The 17,427-nt window shown below is 47.9% G+C and overlaps 1 protein-coding gene across 6 annotated transcripts in view; it reads left to right on the top strand.

The window, feature by feature from the left end:
* Foxp1 (forkhead box P1) overlaps positions 1 to 17,427 on the top strand; it is a 516,185-nt gene that overhangs the window by 69,411 nt on the left and 429,347 nt on the right. For all 6 annotated transcript variants that reach the window (XM_078033591.1, XM_078033596.1, XM_078033595.1 and 3 more), the window contains one exon: positions 7,566 to 7,694. The gene's annotated coding sequence lies outside the window, so the exon portion shown is untranslated. The remainder of the gene's footprint in view (positions 1 to 7,565; positions 7,695 to 17,427) is intronic.

Consider the following 17,427-nt stretch of genomic DNA (forward strand, 5'->3'; position numbering starts at 1 on the left):
TGGCAGACCCAGCTGCCCCGTGGGGGAGAGGCCTGCCAGTCAGTGCCACTGTGGGCTGAAGGTCTAGATGGAATGTTGGAATATGGGGACCCAGGGAATTCTGTGTGGAACCACGGCCGGCGGTTGCCGTGATTACTTAGTAGCGACCAGTCACAGATTGGATGGGGACTCTTCCTGGCTCTCGGAAGAACCTCAGTGAGCATCAGGCATGAGGGCCTTCTCTGTCCCCAGATAAGAGACACGCATCACAACCCAGTCCCCACCTTGTGGCGCTCTCCCAAAGGGACCCAGTGACTCAAACAGGAAGTGAGTGGAAAGGACAAGGCTACTGTGAGGGCCACCAGGTGGGGTTTCCAGGGTCCCTGGCCACAGAGGGAGTCTGAGATGGTGGCGTTCATGATGGCACTGTCAGGAGGAGGCGGCTCCTTGAAGTTGTCACGGGAGATTTCAGTGGTGGCTTCTTCCTAAGGGACGGTGAGACTCCTATTTCAACCATGTGGAGACAGCAGAGACATGCACTAAATAAGCCCTTGCTGGGTCGGGGCAGGCGTTTTCCCAGTCTTCTTACAAGTATAGGGAAACTATAGGTCACAGCCATAAAGGGGTGAACTGTGCCACCCCCAAATGGACAGGAGCCTCCAGGTGATGGGTCCAATTCCCAGCTCCAGAAGAACAATTATGATAAAATACCCTAGGCGGAGGCAGCAGAGAGCCTGTGACATTTACAAGTCCAAGCCACCAGTAGGGCTGGGGACTGAGTTACCCTTACTGTGTGTTCGAGTTCAAGCACCTGTGCCTCACTGTGGACAAGGGCAGGGGACAGGCGCCTACAGGCCAGCCCATTCTGCCCTGTGCCTGAGGGTGGGAGCAGGGACAGGTGTCTTCACAGGAAAAGACAAGAATCTAGATTCCTCCAGGGTCCGACATGGGGAGGGATTTAGGACTTGAGAGTCTTGCTCCTCCCTGAAGTGGGGACCTGGTAACAGTCGGTAAGACTGGCAGGCAGCCCCATATGGAGGACTGGGGAAGCATGTCTGCAGGGACAACCCACCAGCCTGTGTTTCAAGGGGAGTGTTCTGAATATTTTAGTGAAAAAAAGAAATCAACCAGCAAACCAAGAAGATTCTAGATGGGCCTCAGTGAACAAGAAAAAGAAAAATAATGACATAGAAACACCATCCTCCTGGGTCCCCACTGATGCAGCGGGTTTACTTAAAAACCTGTTTTTGAGCACACATAGCAGCAAGCCCTCTGGTGAGCTGAAGGCGATCTTGCTAGTGAAAGCTTGGTGAGACAAACAGCTCCTTCCACAGCACCCGACTGGGTCGAGTCAAAGCCACAGATGTTGGGACAGTGACCCACTTGGGTAAACTTGGCGACTGTTCTCACTGGGACTGCAGAACTTGGGCTCTTTCAACAGAAGCTTATTGAGGCCCGTTCGAGGGGACGTTGTTATTTTAAAAAGGGAGGTCTTGCTCCTCTTCCAGGAGCCGAGCTGATGGAGGCAGATTGGCATTATATTTGCGAGCTGACAACACACACCTTTTTTCTGCAGCTGAGGTGGTTTTTGAACCGGGTTCAGTTGTCAGAAAGTTATTCACAAGGGTTGGTGATGGAGCCCGCTCCACCCACCCCTGTTCCCTTTCTATTTTGGTACCATTTGCAACAAAGGCAACTGAGTTAGTAAATTAGAGAAAGGATTGAAGCTCTCAAAAGCTCCGCTTCCTATCAGATTGTGTAACCGATTAGACAAAGTGGGCCCGCTCCCCCGGGGGCACGTGGGAGTGAAGGGAAGTCTCTGTGACCCTGGGAACGGCAGTGCCCGTGGGGCTGCCAGGTCCTCTGACCAATCTGCTTGAGCTGTATTAAAAAAATTGACAGAGATGCTCATGTACATTTACACACATGTTCATTTACATGCATGTGTGCACATGTACACATCCACACACATTTGTTCTATGTGTGTAGAAGATTGCAGGCTTCCTGTTCTCCAACCAAGGGCAATATGATGTGCAGGACTTTGGATTGGACATTGTATTTGTTTTCTGAAGAGAATGTAAGGCATCTTTCTTCCCTGAACTTGAAGGCACTCGGAGAGGCTGGGACCTGAGAGGAGCATGGGGGGAGGTCTGCCTGGGAGGAGCAGTGATTGCTCAGGAGAGTCCCAGTTAACCTGCAGTGCCCAGCCAGGAGGGCAGCCAGGGTCATGAGTCCCCCACCTTCTCTGGTCTCCTGAGATGAAAAGTCCCAGTGGTTGAACCCGGGCAGAGGGCAGCCTGGCGGGACTCCCAGCACTCAGGGCATCTGGAGAAGCAAATGGACTCCCCCCCCCCCCGCCCCCCAAGCCTGTGCTATGTGCTCGAAATGGCTTGGCAGATGTCACTGGCATACTCTCACCGGGGAGCCCAGGAGGAGTCAAGGTGGAAAAGAAACTTCCAGAGTTTCAGAATGGCTGGGCCAGAAAGCCTCCATAATCCAGAGCGACCATCCTGGGCCAGGAGCACCCCTGCATCACTGGGTAGCTTGCTGCAAACCGCAGCCCATTTGGCTGAATGAGCAGCTGGGGTGGGTGCAGCTACATCAGCTTTGCAAACTCTCCCATGGACTCTGTTCTTCCTCTGGGTGGACAGTGGATGACTCCGGATCCTGTAGGCTTAGCAAATGTGCTTGGAAAGGCCCCTTCATGTCCACCCAGGCCTTGAAATTCTGCACACGCCCAGCCCTCTCTCTCAGGCTAGGATTTCTTTCATAGAAGTGGATCACATGGGGACCATGGAGGCCTGTGCCCAGTGCAGCTCATCCCCTGATCTCAAGTTGTCCTCTCAGCCATGTGGGAAGTTCCAGGGCAGCCACAGATTTGGGGAGGTTTTTTTTTTTTTTTTTTTTTGAAAAATAGATGCAAGGGCTGCTTGTGCTGTTGTTTCCCAGTGCCTGGCAGTGTTTGGTAAACAACTTGATTGCTAGGTCCTGGCCTCAGGGAACCACAGCTGCTCTTTGCAGCTCCCTGCTGACTCTGTGCTGAGCCTGGATTGCTTCAGGGAAAATAAACAGGGGAGACAAAACAAGAAAACAGCTCTGTTGTTGTGTGGCTGCCTCTACCTGTTTCCCCAGAGCTGTTTTGCAAGCACAGGCCCTGGGATTTTGGTTCCCTGGCTTTAAAAAAAACAAAGCATCCCCCTGTGGCTTCCCAGAAGAGTCTCTCTCTGTGGCTACCCTGTGGCATTTGAGGAGCCAGAGCACTTGGAGAGCCTAGGAAGGGAGTTAGTGGCCAGGGCCAGGATATATGTATGTATGCATTTTTAAACATGTAAATTGAAAAGGGAAAAAACCTCATTCCTTCTAATGACCCCCAGGATGGTAATCGGGCTTTTCAGATCTGTAGGAAAACAGATTGAATATGGCACAATTAATGTTTCAGCACTTCTCAGCTTTTCTCTGAAATATTCTAATGGGGTTTTAATTTATTGCCTGCTCTTGATGAGCAGGTAGGAGGCTGGGCTGCGGCTGACCTCTCTGGGCCGGGTCCTCCTGGGCTGTGCGAGGGGGAGGAGAACAAAGGCTGACTGGTGTTCTCCATCTGCACCTCCCAGGGCCCAGCAGCTCCTCACCCTGGTGCACAGGAGAGGCTGCTGTGCTCTTCAGGTCTTCACCACAGTCTCCAGGGGTGTCTGGTGGACATGCAGATTTCTGGAACCTGTTGGGATTCCCTGGACAGTCTGCATTTCAGGCTGGTACCCAGCTGAGCTTTGCAGCCCAGGGCTGTGAGCTGAGATAGAAAGTGAATCTGCCAGAGAAGTTGTTATTTTATTTTATTTTTTTGGTACCAGGGATTGAACCCAGTGGTGCGTAATCACTGAGACACTTCCCCAGCCGTTTTTTCTTTTTTTTTTTTTTTTAACGTATTTTGTTTTGAGACAGAGTCTTGTTAAGTTGCTTAAGGCCTTACTAAATTGCTGAGGCTAGCCTCAAATTGTGATCCTTCTACCTCAGCCTCCCAAGCTGCTGGGATTACACATGTGTGCCACTGCACTGTCTATTATTGTGTTTAATTTTTGTTAATGAATCTACCTGCTGTTTGCTTACAAATATCCCCATTGTTCTGGCCCTCCTTTTTTTAGTAAGAGAATTGCCTTCTGAATTTTTTTTTTCTTTTAGGCCTGAAATACAAATACATCTTTTAGGATATCCTTCTAGAGAGTCAACTTCTTTTTGTTGGAAAAACTCTATTTCATCTTCACTTTTGATAAATGTGATTTCATCTTCATTTTTGAAAGATAGTTTTTCTGGGTATACAATTCCAGGTAGACAGCTTTTGCCTCTGAGCTATGTTCTGGGATAATTTATTTGGATATCTGTCTCTCTTTGGTTGCTGTATTTTTCATTTCTAGAACTCAGAGCAGTTAAAAGATGGAATTCAGGCCTGTGTCTTTTGGGTTCTTAACAAAACACACAAAAACAAAACTAAAATGTTCCACAAACCTCCATGGCGATTGGCAGTTTATTTTTGGATGTGCCTGGTCCCTGTACTGTTGGAAGTTAAGCAAGACAACGCTGTTGGTCACAGCTTGCGTCTTGGCAGGAAGGCTGCCTCTGCTCTTGTCCGCTGGGAACACTGGACCCCTGTGGGACATCCCCCTGCCTTCTTCCCCCACTAGCTGTTCTCTCCCAGGCCTATAGATATCTGGTTCACTTTGCAGAATGCTTTTCCTACCCAGTCTTCCAGGTCCTTCCAGAAGTTGCTCAAGATGATTCTAGAAAGCCCTTATCTGCCTGGATGCCAGCTCCTCTGTGTCTCTGAGTTCTCTAGACTTACAGGACTGGGTCAGGGGAGGAGTGACTGCAGCCGTCAGTGTTTTAGGGGTTGCAAGTTTTGTCTTTTTTTTTTTTTTTTGATGTAAACTGTTCAAGAGAGGGAGCTGCCATCTTTGGAAAAAGTTCTGCCATTTCACTAACCTGAAATTTGGTTTGTTGTCCTTGTTTGTAGACTTGGGACCTTGCGGTGCCCCGGGGTGTATTTCTCTGTGTCAGCCATTGGCCAGTGTAGTGCAGAGGCTGCCCCATGCTGGAGAAGCAGGGCTGTCCAGCTCTCCTTCCTCACCTGTCCTGCCACCTTACACCTGGCCCATACCCCACAATACCCGTCACCTGTCTGGTCACTGCCGGCTGCCTTAGCCTTCCTTGTATGAGAAGGGCCTATTGTCTCTACTGGCCTCCCAAGCCAGAGCTTGCTCGGGGACGTCTGTCTAGCAGGAGATGGGCGCTTGGAATTTTCTCGTTCACTAGTGAGTGGAGAACGTGGGTTTCTTTGGAGAGCAAGCTGTATATGGCCGAACCCCTGAAGCCCTGTGCCTTGGTGCTGTGCTCTGCAGAGCTCATAACTGCTGTCTCTGCTAGGAGTCACAGTGCATGAGGGACATGAAATGAAATGACTTAGGAAACCCTTCCAACAGTCTCCTGCACCTACTGTGTTTTTTTCCTCCATAAATGGAAGTTCTATTTTTGGAGGATGATGCAGACATCTATTAATTTTGGATCATTTGTGGACTCAGAGTGTTAGATGGCGTGCCTCCCGGGAGCCAGGCCTTTGTCTGAAGTGTTGGAGTCCAGCGAGGAACAGGACGGAGCTCATAGTCTGAGGGAAAGGCAGGACTGTACGTGAAGAACAAGTTCACAGACTATTCAAGAGCGGCGGTGCTGGATGGAACCCAGGGCCTTCCCCGTGCTAGACAAGCACGTTCCACGGAGCTGGAACACTCGCAGGCGCTCTCGAGGACACAGATAGGATCATGTAGTTGAGAGTCACTGGGGACAGAGCTTTAAGAGGTAAGCAGGACAGGGCTCTTGAAGCAGCTGAGACCCTGGGATGAGAAGGAGCCCGTTGGGTAAGGTACAGGCTGGTAGACTGAGGCAGGAAGGCAGACAGGCAGAGGGCAGCCCACTGTATCTGTACAGCTTATGGTCAGGGATTGAATTGGTGGTTTGAGGTCACATCAGGGAAGCAGAGAGTGACCAGGTCATGTAGGGCCTTCTGGGTCACAGAAAGAAGTTGGGATTTTATCCAAAAGGTGGTGGATGCTCTCAGCCCATGTCTTCTTGCCATGTGACATGGACTCCATAACTTTGGGGGAGCCTCTTTGAGCCTCAGAAGTGCTTCTTGGGTCTCCAGCCTGTTTGGGGGCTTGGAGGACAGGGCTTGTCATTAAGGCTCACAGTGTGGCTTGTGATCAGCAGTAGCAGCATCCCCTGGGTTTTTTTTTTTTTCTAAAAGTGCAGAATCCTTGGGAGTGGTCCAGAATGTGTATTTCGAAAACCTCTGCAAGTGAGTCTTCTGCGAGGTGAAGTTTGAGAACCGTTGGTCTCGAATCCATTTGGACAGGTTTCCACAGGGGTGAGAGCTGTGCTCTCTGGAGAGGAATGGAAGCTTTCCACAAGCACCCAGAGGGTACTGTCCCCCTTGCCATCTCTTCAGCCCTGGGCACTAGTGCCAGAGAGATAATGCCTCTCGGTGCTGTGCAACTCTTTGCCATGGCCCATCTTTGGTTTATGGTATAAACCTCTTTTTCATCAGGAAGTTTAAGTGAGAAGCTAAATGTTTACTTAGACTCTCTAACTGCACTGTATCAAGAAGGGCAGAGGGGCATGGGGTGGAAGGGCCTTGGCACTGGTAATGCCTCGCTCAAGGATGAGAAAGAGGCTCTGAGGTAGGAGCATCCACCTGGCCACACACTGGGTGACGTCAGTACTTGGGGTGGAAGTCAAGCCTCCCAGCCTTCAGCCCTGTCTCTTCCACAGTCTATTCTCTCTCAGTGGAAATACCTGCATGCGTTTCCATCCCTGTGGAGTTTGTAACCACTTGTAGACTAAAAGTTTATCTTGGAGGAAAATATTGTGAGGGTTGCCTCTCTTACCAGTGTTAGTGTTCATTATTATTTTTAAATAATTTTAGCCGGGCATGTTGGCACACGCCTGTAATCCCAGTAACTCGGGAGGCCGAGATAGGAGGATCAAGAGTTCAAAGCCAGCCTCAGCAAAAGCAAGGCACTAAGCAACTCAGTGAGATGCTGTCTTTAAATAAAATACAGTAGGGCTGGGGATGTGGCTCAGTGGTTGAGTGCCCCGGGTTCAATCCTCGGTTTCAAAAATAAATAAAAATAATTGAAAATCATTAGTTTGTAACATTTTCAGTTATTTTTATCTTTTGGGAAAGATCATTAAGAAATGCTGCTTTTATTAATCCAAGTTAACAGCTTATTGTTACCTAAATGCTTGGTAATAGGATAGGATGTAGCTAAAATGCCCAAATATTAACACCATTTTGTACACGGTCCACAGTGGAGACGGGCTCTCCGTGTCTGCGTTGAAGTCATGGTATGTGCATCTTTCAGAAATCGTGGTTCCGGTTCCTGTTGGGCAGCATCATGCTTGAAGTGTTGACACCCCCTTGTGGGGACGGTGTTTCCCCCCCACTCTGGGTTCTCTGTCTGTTTTGCTGCTTTCTCGTTGAAGGAAGTGGTGGTTTGAGAAGTCACATCTGACTTACGTGTGAAAATATTTTTGTATTGTAGTGTCCCAGGAACTTTTGCTGACGATTCCAGTTTCCCCACGGAACATTCTGGCAATGGTGAAGCTTCAGTCCCTTCTCTGATTTGCTGTCAGCCATGACTGGACGGATGTGATGCCTGTGAGCCAGAAGGGTGAGTAAATGTTGGTCACTATTCATCCGAAAAGTCACAAGCCAGGTCCCGCAGGATGGCTGCCCCCTGAGGAGGACAGCCTGCCTCTGTTTTCTCACACACACAGTCTTCTCGGAGAATCCTTCATGGACCTGAGGATTTGTAAGAAGCACAACAGGACTAGGGGGACTTTAAAAAAAATGCTTTCTTTTTTATCTTAATCATACTCTGAAGGGTAGACTCCCTGAATTATGCACCATGGGCATACACCTTGAAGGAACGGCTTCTTCGTGAGCCACCATGAAGGCCATGGTAACTTCCTACGTGAGTTCTGGGAAGATGGCTCTTGAGGAAGCTGAGGGTAGGAAATTTCAGGTTCTCCACATTTTTCTTAAAGACTGTAGGCTTTGGTTTCCCATTGGTATACCTCACCAGGTTATTTGTTGAATTTGGGGGGCTAAAAGAGATACTGTACCATTTTTCTGTCCTGTATATTTATTTCCCACATTCAGTCGCATCGATAATGTGCTTCAGCCATCGATGGGCCATTCTGACTGGTCCTTACAAGTGGCCGTCACTGGGGGAGTCTGGGTTTTGTGGGAGAAAACGCTAACGTCATTCAGGGACACCTTTGCCATAGAGTGAGGCCAGGTTCCTGGAGAGCCATTACCTGGCAAGTTCCATGTGCAGAGGCTTCCATGGGAGGAACCTTTAGCATTCACTGGCCTTGTTGCGAGTGTGGAGTTGGATTCAGAGCATATTCTGCTTCCTGTAAGGAAGTTCAGTGAGACCTTAGGCACCTGTTGGAAGTTGGGACCTCATAGTGGCCTGACATGAAGATAACAAGTCCTCCTTTTCTTCCATCCCTGTGTTTAAAACAAAGGACATGGGATGCAGAGTCCTGTCCTGTGGGTGCTAACACAGGGCCCTAAAAGGGATTCACCATGGTTACAGATGGAACTCTCCATGGAGTCCAGCTGCGATGTCTGAGTCCCTGCCCTGGGTCAGTAATGGACCTCAGTTACCTGGTTCTTCTTAGCTTATCTCATTTACAAAGATAAGGTATCCAGCCCATGGGATCAGTGAGCCCCTTCTCATGATGGAAGTCTCTGGAAGATACTATTGTGTGTTTAGATATTTGAGCCAAACTTCTCAGGATTTTACAGCTCTAGGTCATTTTGAGCAATCCCTTCCATTTACCAGGTGAAAAGGAGCAGGATCAAGTAATTGGCCCCCAATACAAGAGACCCCGTGGTCCCCAAGCAGCCATTGACTTTTACTTTATCTTCCATGTCAGCCAGTTTGTTGTCTGGCCACTTGTGGTTTCCATTCCATTCTGCTGGACAAAAAGATGGAGGAGAAAAAAATCCAGTCTTTTACCCTCTTCTCAGGAATCCTTCTTTTATTAAGGCAAACCGTAACCCATGCAAGGGTGTCTACGGTGACAAGAAGTGGCGAGGGGAGGAGTGGAGGGGTGTGAGGTCTTCTGTCCTTTTACTGGGTGGTTTTACTGGGTGTGTTCCCACCTGTGTGCCTGGGGGATTTCCATCGCTCCACCACCGTGATAGACTTGCCTGCATGGTCTGTAGGGGAGTGAGCAGAGCACACATCAGGGAAGTTCATGTCTTTAGGGATCCAGGGGGAGCTGAGAACAAAGCCCTAGTCTGTCTCGTGTGCCCACGAGAGTTCATAGAAGTGGTTGGAATTTGGAAGGTATCGAAAGAGCTGCAGGCTCAGACACTCAGTTACCTGTCATTTCTGTCCTTAGTATCGAAACAGTCTGACTCAGTCCCAGTGTCAGAAAATGGATGTATGAAATTCAACAAAACCACATGAATGGATTTATTTGGTAGCAGCCCAGTGTACTCATGAATTTCAATTGGGTAAGACCCACTATCGGAAAAATCAGTCTGAAGAACTGTAGTGAAAATATTGCTTTTGAAAAACAACAACAAAAAATCATATCGTTAGACCCAGTTGAATACCAGGTGTTTTTCCCCCAAGTAAGGAAGTGCTTTGTATTTATCAGACTGTAATAAACTTCCTTTCACTGTGTTTTTAGTAGTAAGCAGAGGTACCTGAAGTCCTATGAGCTGTGTATTCTGTTTTGTTTTTTTAAATTGTCCCCTTGATTTTTTTTACCCTCAAGGCACAGTGCCAGGATCTGTCCCCATACTCCTTCCCCGTGCTTCCGGTTTCTGATGGCTGGGCAGCCCTGTCTTTGCCAAGTACTGTGCTCCCTTTGCAGTTTATTGAGGAACCCTAGGAAGCCCCCAGTTAATTGTTAGAGCTGATAATTTGGAGTCTTGAGGCTTGAAATAAACTCTCATTCTGAGCAAGGCATCCATCCCATTGAAAGTGTCCTCGTGGTGGCGTGGGTCAGCGTCACGGGGGTGGCAGCCGGAACAGCTAATCACCTTGCTCTGATGCAGGGGGTGAAACTGTGAGATAAAAGGTTTGCACAAAGAGATCATCATGGCAAGAATTTTAAGGTTAGAAGATGGGTAACGTCCTCGATTTTCGTTGGTGATAAGCATATGCCTGTGTCATGAGTTAACTCGGGGCCAGGAAACTGGGTAAGAAGGGCTAAGCCCCTCAGGTCTGTGGGGGTGCTGGGCTGCTTTCAGGCCAGCAGCACCTGCAGGGCAGTGGAGCAGCCGCCCATTTCCCTGGAGTGGAGCTGGAGTTGAACTTGGTGCCTGATGTGTATCACAAGGCTCCAGGAGTGAGGTGCAGGGGCGTCTGCTGCATATTGAGTAGGCAGTCAGCCACAGGGTTATTAATAAGTGTGACAACTGCCGTGTATTTGCATAGTGTTCTTGAGAAGTGCTGATGGACAGTGGCCGGGGCTTCACTTGTGTGGTGGGCTGTGCCTTGGCACTGTATCGTCCCTGTCCACAAATGGTCCCCGGTGGGTGGATCTGCTGTGGGGTGTAAGTGTCACTTGACATTTTGGTTTCGAGTTGCCCACAGTGTCTCTTTTGGCTCTTTCTCATGTCACATTCCTGGCTTTTAACTTACTAGGAGGAGGCAGGCACAAGGGGAAATATTCCTCCTTCCTTCCTCAGATTTAGCTTTTTAAAACACAGCTTGAGAGTTTGGATTTTTTTTTTTTAATTTTATCATTTTTGGAATAGGTTGGTGGCCGTGTAGCCTCTCGGAGGTGGGTGTGGCTGGCCGCTCTGGAACTGGGGTGCACTCTAGGACTCCCCTTCTGGTCTCCTTGGGCTGTTACTGGTCAATGATCCAAGCTTCTTGGTTGTGCTTGGACTTCTAGTCCCTGAAATTCTGACTTTGAAAAAGTAATTTTAACAATTTAATAAGCTACCTAATATGTCTTATAAGCTGGGGCGAATGATCTTAAGTATTTTGGTCTCTTTCATAACACAATGAACCTAATATTGGTAAAAATACAGATCTTCACTCCCCATGAAGAAGAGGCTAGATTTAATAAGCACTTATGAGTGCCGGCAGCTGCCTCTCAGATTGTATGACTCGGGCCCAGCGTGCGAAGACAGTGTCAACTTACATTTTATCTCCCAAGTATTTCTGAGGCGTTTATGTTGCTCTTCTCTCCAGTCCCTAACCTAATACACGTAATGTAATTGGCTACATATTTTCCACTAGCTAATTGGCTGGGGGCCCATGGTGGAAACCATTGTCTGGCTTGATGAAGATCAGAAATTAACATGACATTTGTGCAGAGGTAATGGAATATATTAGTAATGCAGTGATTCAGGATGCTGAGAGCGCCCATTCTGTCCTGCCCATGTGCAGGGGGAGAGGAGGGAACATAGGGCCCACCTCCAGCCCCGTCTGCCACCCCAGCCTCCCCCAGCAGTGGGGGAGGCCCAGTTTGCTTTCCTCTTCTTCAGAATGAACCTTAACACAAATTAATGAATGATTCCTTTTGTCAATTAAAAAAAAAAGAAAACCCACAAACTACTATTGTGAGATTAAATCCCAATTAGAAGATTGCATTTAATTCAGAAGCTCTAACATTGTTTTAATGAATTCTGTTGTAGGGTGACAGTTTATGTGAGATAAATTTATATGGTGTAGGTAGATATAAATTCATTGGATAATGTTGAACATGTTACTTCATATATATTAGCTGTGAAATTTATTTCTTCTCTAGTTGTGTCCCCAAGGAGGGAGAATCAGAGAGAAACACGTCTTCAAAAAAGAGCCCTTTCTGTCCTTTCTGATACTTGTTCTGAAGCAGCCTTTTCTCACTTTTATTAAAAAAAAAATCTGTTAAATTTCTGCATAAACTGAATTTATGATTCTTGGTGTATGCTATTTATAAAATTGAATATAGGTTTTATGATATAGGAAATTAGTCTTGGAATGAGAATATGATCCAACTTTGTAATAAAGGTAATCTGCATTTATATTGCAGATATTTTCCATTCCTCTCTGAGCACCTTCTGGGACTACACGTGCATTTTCCTGGACATACCAATTCACTGTGGAGTAAACTTTTCACCCATTAGACATCTGTTCACAGGACACCTGCCCAGAGCATCCATCCTTTGACCTAAATCATGGGTAGCAAGTGTGGTGGACACCTGGATTTTACTGCCCCCTTCCCCTGCCCTTGCTACGCTCCTGGCAGACATCACTAGTCAATCACAATCTCTCTTCTACCTCGACAAACACTCCTACCCTGTGCTTGTGTCTCGGGATCTCATCACTAAATTCTTGTACGCTAGCTTAAGGGTCATTGCGTATGTGAGGCAGGGGACAGTGGAAGTCAGGTGGCTTTTGAACTTTCCCTCTAGCTCACCTTTGTACACCCAGAGCATACCCCAGTGTCAGCAGTCCGTGTTTGTGCTATTTGTGAACGAGTCCTTTGCACACGAACCCTGCGAGTAGGTTGGGGAGCAATTAGACTTTTGACAGGTGGGCACCGTACCCCTCTGATTGGTTAGGTGTTATCTTTGCTTGTTTTTTATTTTTTGGTTTGTTCTCATGAATGAAACTGTTCAGTGTCATCTTTTTCTTTTTTGTCACTTTGGACAAGACAAGAAAGGGGCTGCTTGTTCTCCCTGTGCTCCAACCCAGGGTCTAACCCAGGAAGAGGTGGCATTCAGGAGCCCAGCCCCTCTTTGCCGGGCACTGTTTCTCACAGGGGGTGCCACATGACCAGGTGCTGACCTGGGTAGGCCAGGCCCCTCCAACCTCCTTTGGCCCAGTCCTCTTGGTTTTTATCAACATGGAAGCGAGCAACACCAGGCAGGAGGAGGGAGCTGCTGTACTTCACATAACATCTTCCGTGGTGTGAGCTTCTAGGAACTTCGACTCTCTTGCGGGTTGTTTTTAGAAATGCTGTTTTCTGTTAACTCGGTTCGAGTTTCGCGCAGAGGCTACGAGAGTGAGATTTCCACTGGGTCTCTGTGCAGGCTGCTGAGCTGCCTATAGAGAATTCCGTCAGCTTAATTCCTCCTTAAAGAAAAATGAGCAATTAGCACACTGACGCTCTCAGTCAGTTAATGTACATTTCATTCTCATTTCAGGGCCCTGTGTTGTATTTTTCTATGTTGGTCATGGTAACTAGAGTTCTGGAAGGACTTGGGGGTAGATTGTTAAGCTCTTGGCTCGTGGTCCTGGGGTGACTGGGTTGGCCTGGTTGAGGAGGACAGAGTAAACAGGCCCTGGCCCCTGCTGGTTTCCACGGTGACTTTCAGACCTTCCCTGCACAGATTTCTATAGAGCTCCATCTGATAGATTGGAACAGGCTCCTCAGATACGGCCATTTTACCCCCTGGTGCCCCATGAGATTTTAGCAAGGATGGTCACAAATGGTCACAGCAGCCATCGTTACCCCTGCTTGTCCTCATGCTGGTTTGGGCCTCATTTTGGCTGTCTCATTGATCCTAATGGCACCTCTGACTTCTGGATTTGCTGTGGAGGAGACAGAAGCTCAGGACCCAGGGGCCCTGACGAGGGTCAGATGGCACAGCTGGGACGTGGGTCTAACCCACACTGAGCCAGTTTCTGAGCCTGCTGCTCAGCTCTGGGGACAGGCTTCATTGTCTTGATTCTCCAGGGTCCTTTTGTTTGATCCTGTTAGGGAAGGTCGTACCTGCCTTCAGAAACAAACTGGAATCAAACTCATTTGAAATGCAGTGGAGAGATGGACCCCCCCCACACTTTTTTTTAATAGAGCTAGTGATAGAAAAGGTTGACTTCTTTGAAAATTTTTTCACCAAACCTTCCTTGCTTACTGGCCTTTTCCACAGTGTAAAAACCTGCAAGCTCAGACCCCTGGGCTCAGTGTCCTGTGAGTCTTTCTGTCCTCTGGCTGAGCAGCAATGCTCCTGGTGGAGGCCACTCCTGGAGACCCTGACGCTCGAGAGCCGACTCTGCCTCCTTGACTCCAGCAACAGAGCCATGTAGGAGGAACAGTCCACCGCTTAGGAGAACCAGGACAGGGAGGGGAAGCCTGGGCTGCTGGGCCCTGTGGCCAGGCAAGAGCAAGGCAGTGGGAAGACCTGTTCTGTTGCTTTTTTTTTTTTTTTTTTTTTGCAGCTATTTAGGCCCTGACTCTGACTATAGGGCTTGTGCCCTTTTATACACCAGATAGCCAGGAGGCTGGATTCAAGTGTCCTCTGTGGGGTTATTGTATTTTTAACAATGTGCACATCCAGGTATTTATTGAGGGACCTTTTCTCCCCATCTTTTAAAAAAATGCACATTGAATTATGTAAGGGTGAAATGATAGGTCATTTGCAATTGTTTTTCAAATATTCATAAAAGGAAAAATGAGACTGAATTGTGATAGTTCTGGAGTCTGCCCTTGGCTGTAGGGGATCCCGTGTGCTATTTTATGTTCTAATATTTTGATGGCTTTTATCATTATAAAAGTGTGTGTGGGATTGGGAGAGGACCTGTCTGGTTTCCTGACTCGTCTGGTTGCTGATAAGCCAGTCACAGGGTAACTAGGTCCCGGCAGCCCATCCCCACCCCTCCCAACCCGACCCCGCTGAGCTGCTTGTGGGATTGCCTTGATGCTGGGTCCAGGGTGACCACGAATCAGCCCACAGTTGAAGTTCTGGGCGACACAGACGCTGTGGTTTGGCCTCACACCTTATATCCCCTGCTAACCTGCAAGGTGACAAGACCGACCTAGTAGGGTATGTGGACCTGCCAGGGCTGTCTCAGAGTTTCCCTTTAACCCTCTTGTGGGACATTTCCGAGACAAGTAGAGGCGACTCAAGCCCAGGGCTTGCTTCTTGACCTCCAAGTTGCTGGGACCGTGTTTTTCTAAGTGAATCTGTGGTGTACCTGGGAAGCGTGTTGAATGCGGGCTTCCAGACCCACACCCAGGCAGCCTGGTGAAGGAGAGGATGGTCCCTGAGCAGAGCTGACAACAGCAGGGGCCAGGAATTCTATCACCCAGGCAAACCCACCTGTCCTTTTGGGCCATAGTTTTCTCATTTGTCCAATGAGGGCAGTGATGGTATCTATCCTTTGGAAAGTCTGATAGGAGCATGTCTGACCACTGTATTCTGACCTCCCTGAGATGTGTGAGACTCTGTCACAGGAGGAGACTCACTGAGGGTGTAGCTGTGAATGCTCCAGGTGGCACTATTTGGTGATTAAAATCTAAACCTTATATAGTCTTGGAAGTGTGCTTTTTGTAAGAGAAATAAAACATTTTAAAAATCAGCATTAGAGTTTTTACCTAGATGTTTGAGAAAGAATTCTGTCATCCAAGTGTATGCGAGTTGACGAGTGTAAATATTCAGTTAGACAGTTTCAAGGAACGTGTATTATTTACTGATCAATGCAGTGTCTCCTCCAGAGCCATTACAGGCTCTCATTTCCCGTCAATCTCGCCGTGCTGTTATAATCAGTCTATGGATATGCATATTAAAATATAAGAAAGTTATTGTGCATGTGTGGTGGCATCTTTTTAATTGTTAATAATGTTGCTGCTTTAAAAAGACATCAGGCTAGTTTACTCTTAGGACCGTTAATAGGCTACAGACTTGCATGAGAAATTAGGGGACCAGGACTCAGGCCCGTGGAAAATGAGGCCTGCAGGGTACCGAGGGAGGGTGTGCCTCTGGACATCTATTCTGGGCCCCAGTCGCAGAAGCAAGAGCTTTGTGGGTGGTCATGGTGCCGGATCCATACGGGTAGAACTTCCTTATGACCCCTTTTCTCACTACTATGAATTTTGGGGAAACTTTTATAATTAAGAAGAAAACCTCATGTACATATATGCAGATGGAGGGGAATCTGACCTCTGTCTACATCAGGAATGAGGAAACTGTTCTGGAAACAGCCAGACAGTAAATATTGAAGGTTTATGAGCCACACGGTCTGTCCCAACTATCCCCCTTGGTCTCCTCTGTCATCCTGGTGTGCCACAGCCCTGGACTGTATGTTAATGAATGGGTGTGGTTGGATTCCAGCGAAACTTATTTACAGGCACTGAAATTTGAATTTCACATAATTTTCATGTGCCACTAAGTAGTAATATTATTTTGATTCCCCCCCCATCCTTTTAAGAGTAAGAACTATTCTTAGCTCACTGGTGGCAAGTTGGATTGGGCCCACGGGCCTGGCGTTTGCCAAGACCTCGTTGGGGAGGAGACATGTCGGAGCAGTGGCTGGCATTCGGTTCTTGTGCGGGCCCCGCCACCTTGCAGCTCCATCAGAGGCTCTTCAGTTTCTGATAGAATAATAACGTGATCGGCTTTTGTCTCATGCGCTTCTTGAGGTGGGATGTCCTGCATAATTAGTGATTGACTTGAGAGGGAAATTCAGCAAGCCCCGCCACCCCTTTATGTAACGCAAGAGAAATTAACTAGAAGTGGGACTTGGGGACGAAAGACGAAGTGAAAGAGAAAACAAGTCACAGGACTTTGAAAAATTCACATGAGGCCTGTTTTCTCTTTAAAACGAGTCATTTCTCAAATGTGTGTCTCCCCAGCAAAACTTAAGGTGAATTTCCTATGAGATGCAAATGAACGTTTTTTGGAAATGTCAGTATTATCTCTAAAAGGTTTATTATATATTAAACACACGGAAAATAGAATTAGTGGATCAAGTTTGGTTTCTCAGATAACAGAATTATTGTCCTAGAGGTAGTCGGGTGCAGCAGAAGTCTTGGAGTTAGCATCGAGTGTTCAGAGGTAGACACTTTTGCCCCAAATGCCCCCTTAACGTACTATGAGGAAAGAGAAGAGATGAGACAGATTGTGCAATGTCAAATGGCATGTCCTAAAGAACTCTCTGGAGAACAAGAACAACCAGGAATGAGCGTGAACATTCTGGAGAGAAGATGCCCCAGATCGGGGTCTTCTCTTCCCGCTTTGCTGGGCTGTTTCATGTTTGCTGTTAGATAAACGCCTGAGGAAGTCCAGGCAGGGCGAGTGAGGAAAAGGAGATGGTTTGTGGGGTGTTCTAAACAGAGCCCAAAGGTGTGCAAAGGCAGAGGTGGGTGGACCCCGTCCTGCAGGCGCCCCAGGCTTGCGATGGAGGAGGCCTGACAAAGACAGATGGCAGGGGGACGGGTTTCCAAGAAAGGTCTGGGAGTGTCAGTGGAGCCACGGCAAAACTGAGGTGACCCCATAGAGGAGGGCGTTTCTCCCTGTCAGCAAGCCAGGATTCGTGAACCAAGGTGCTGTTGCTGCAGTCATGGAACAGACATCCGGAAGAGATGAACCTCTGCAGAGCAAATATTGTGTTTTCACACAAATATCCATTGTGGCCGAAGGGTAGGAAGTGGGGGAGACAG

This window comes from Ictidomys tridecemlineatus, chromosome 16, assembly GCF_052094955.1.
Source record: "Ictidomys tridecemlineatus isolate mIctTri1 chromosome 16, mIctTri1.hap1, whole genome shotgun sequence".
Lineage (NCBI taxonomy): Eukaryota > Metazoa > Chordata > Mammalia > Rodentia > Sciuridae > Ictidomys > Ictidomys tridecemlineatus.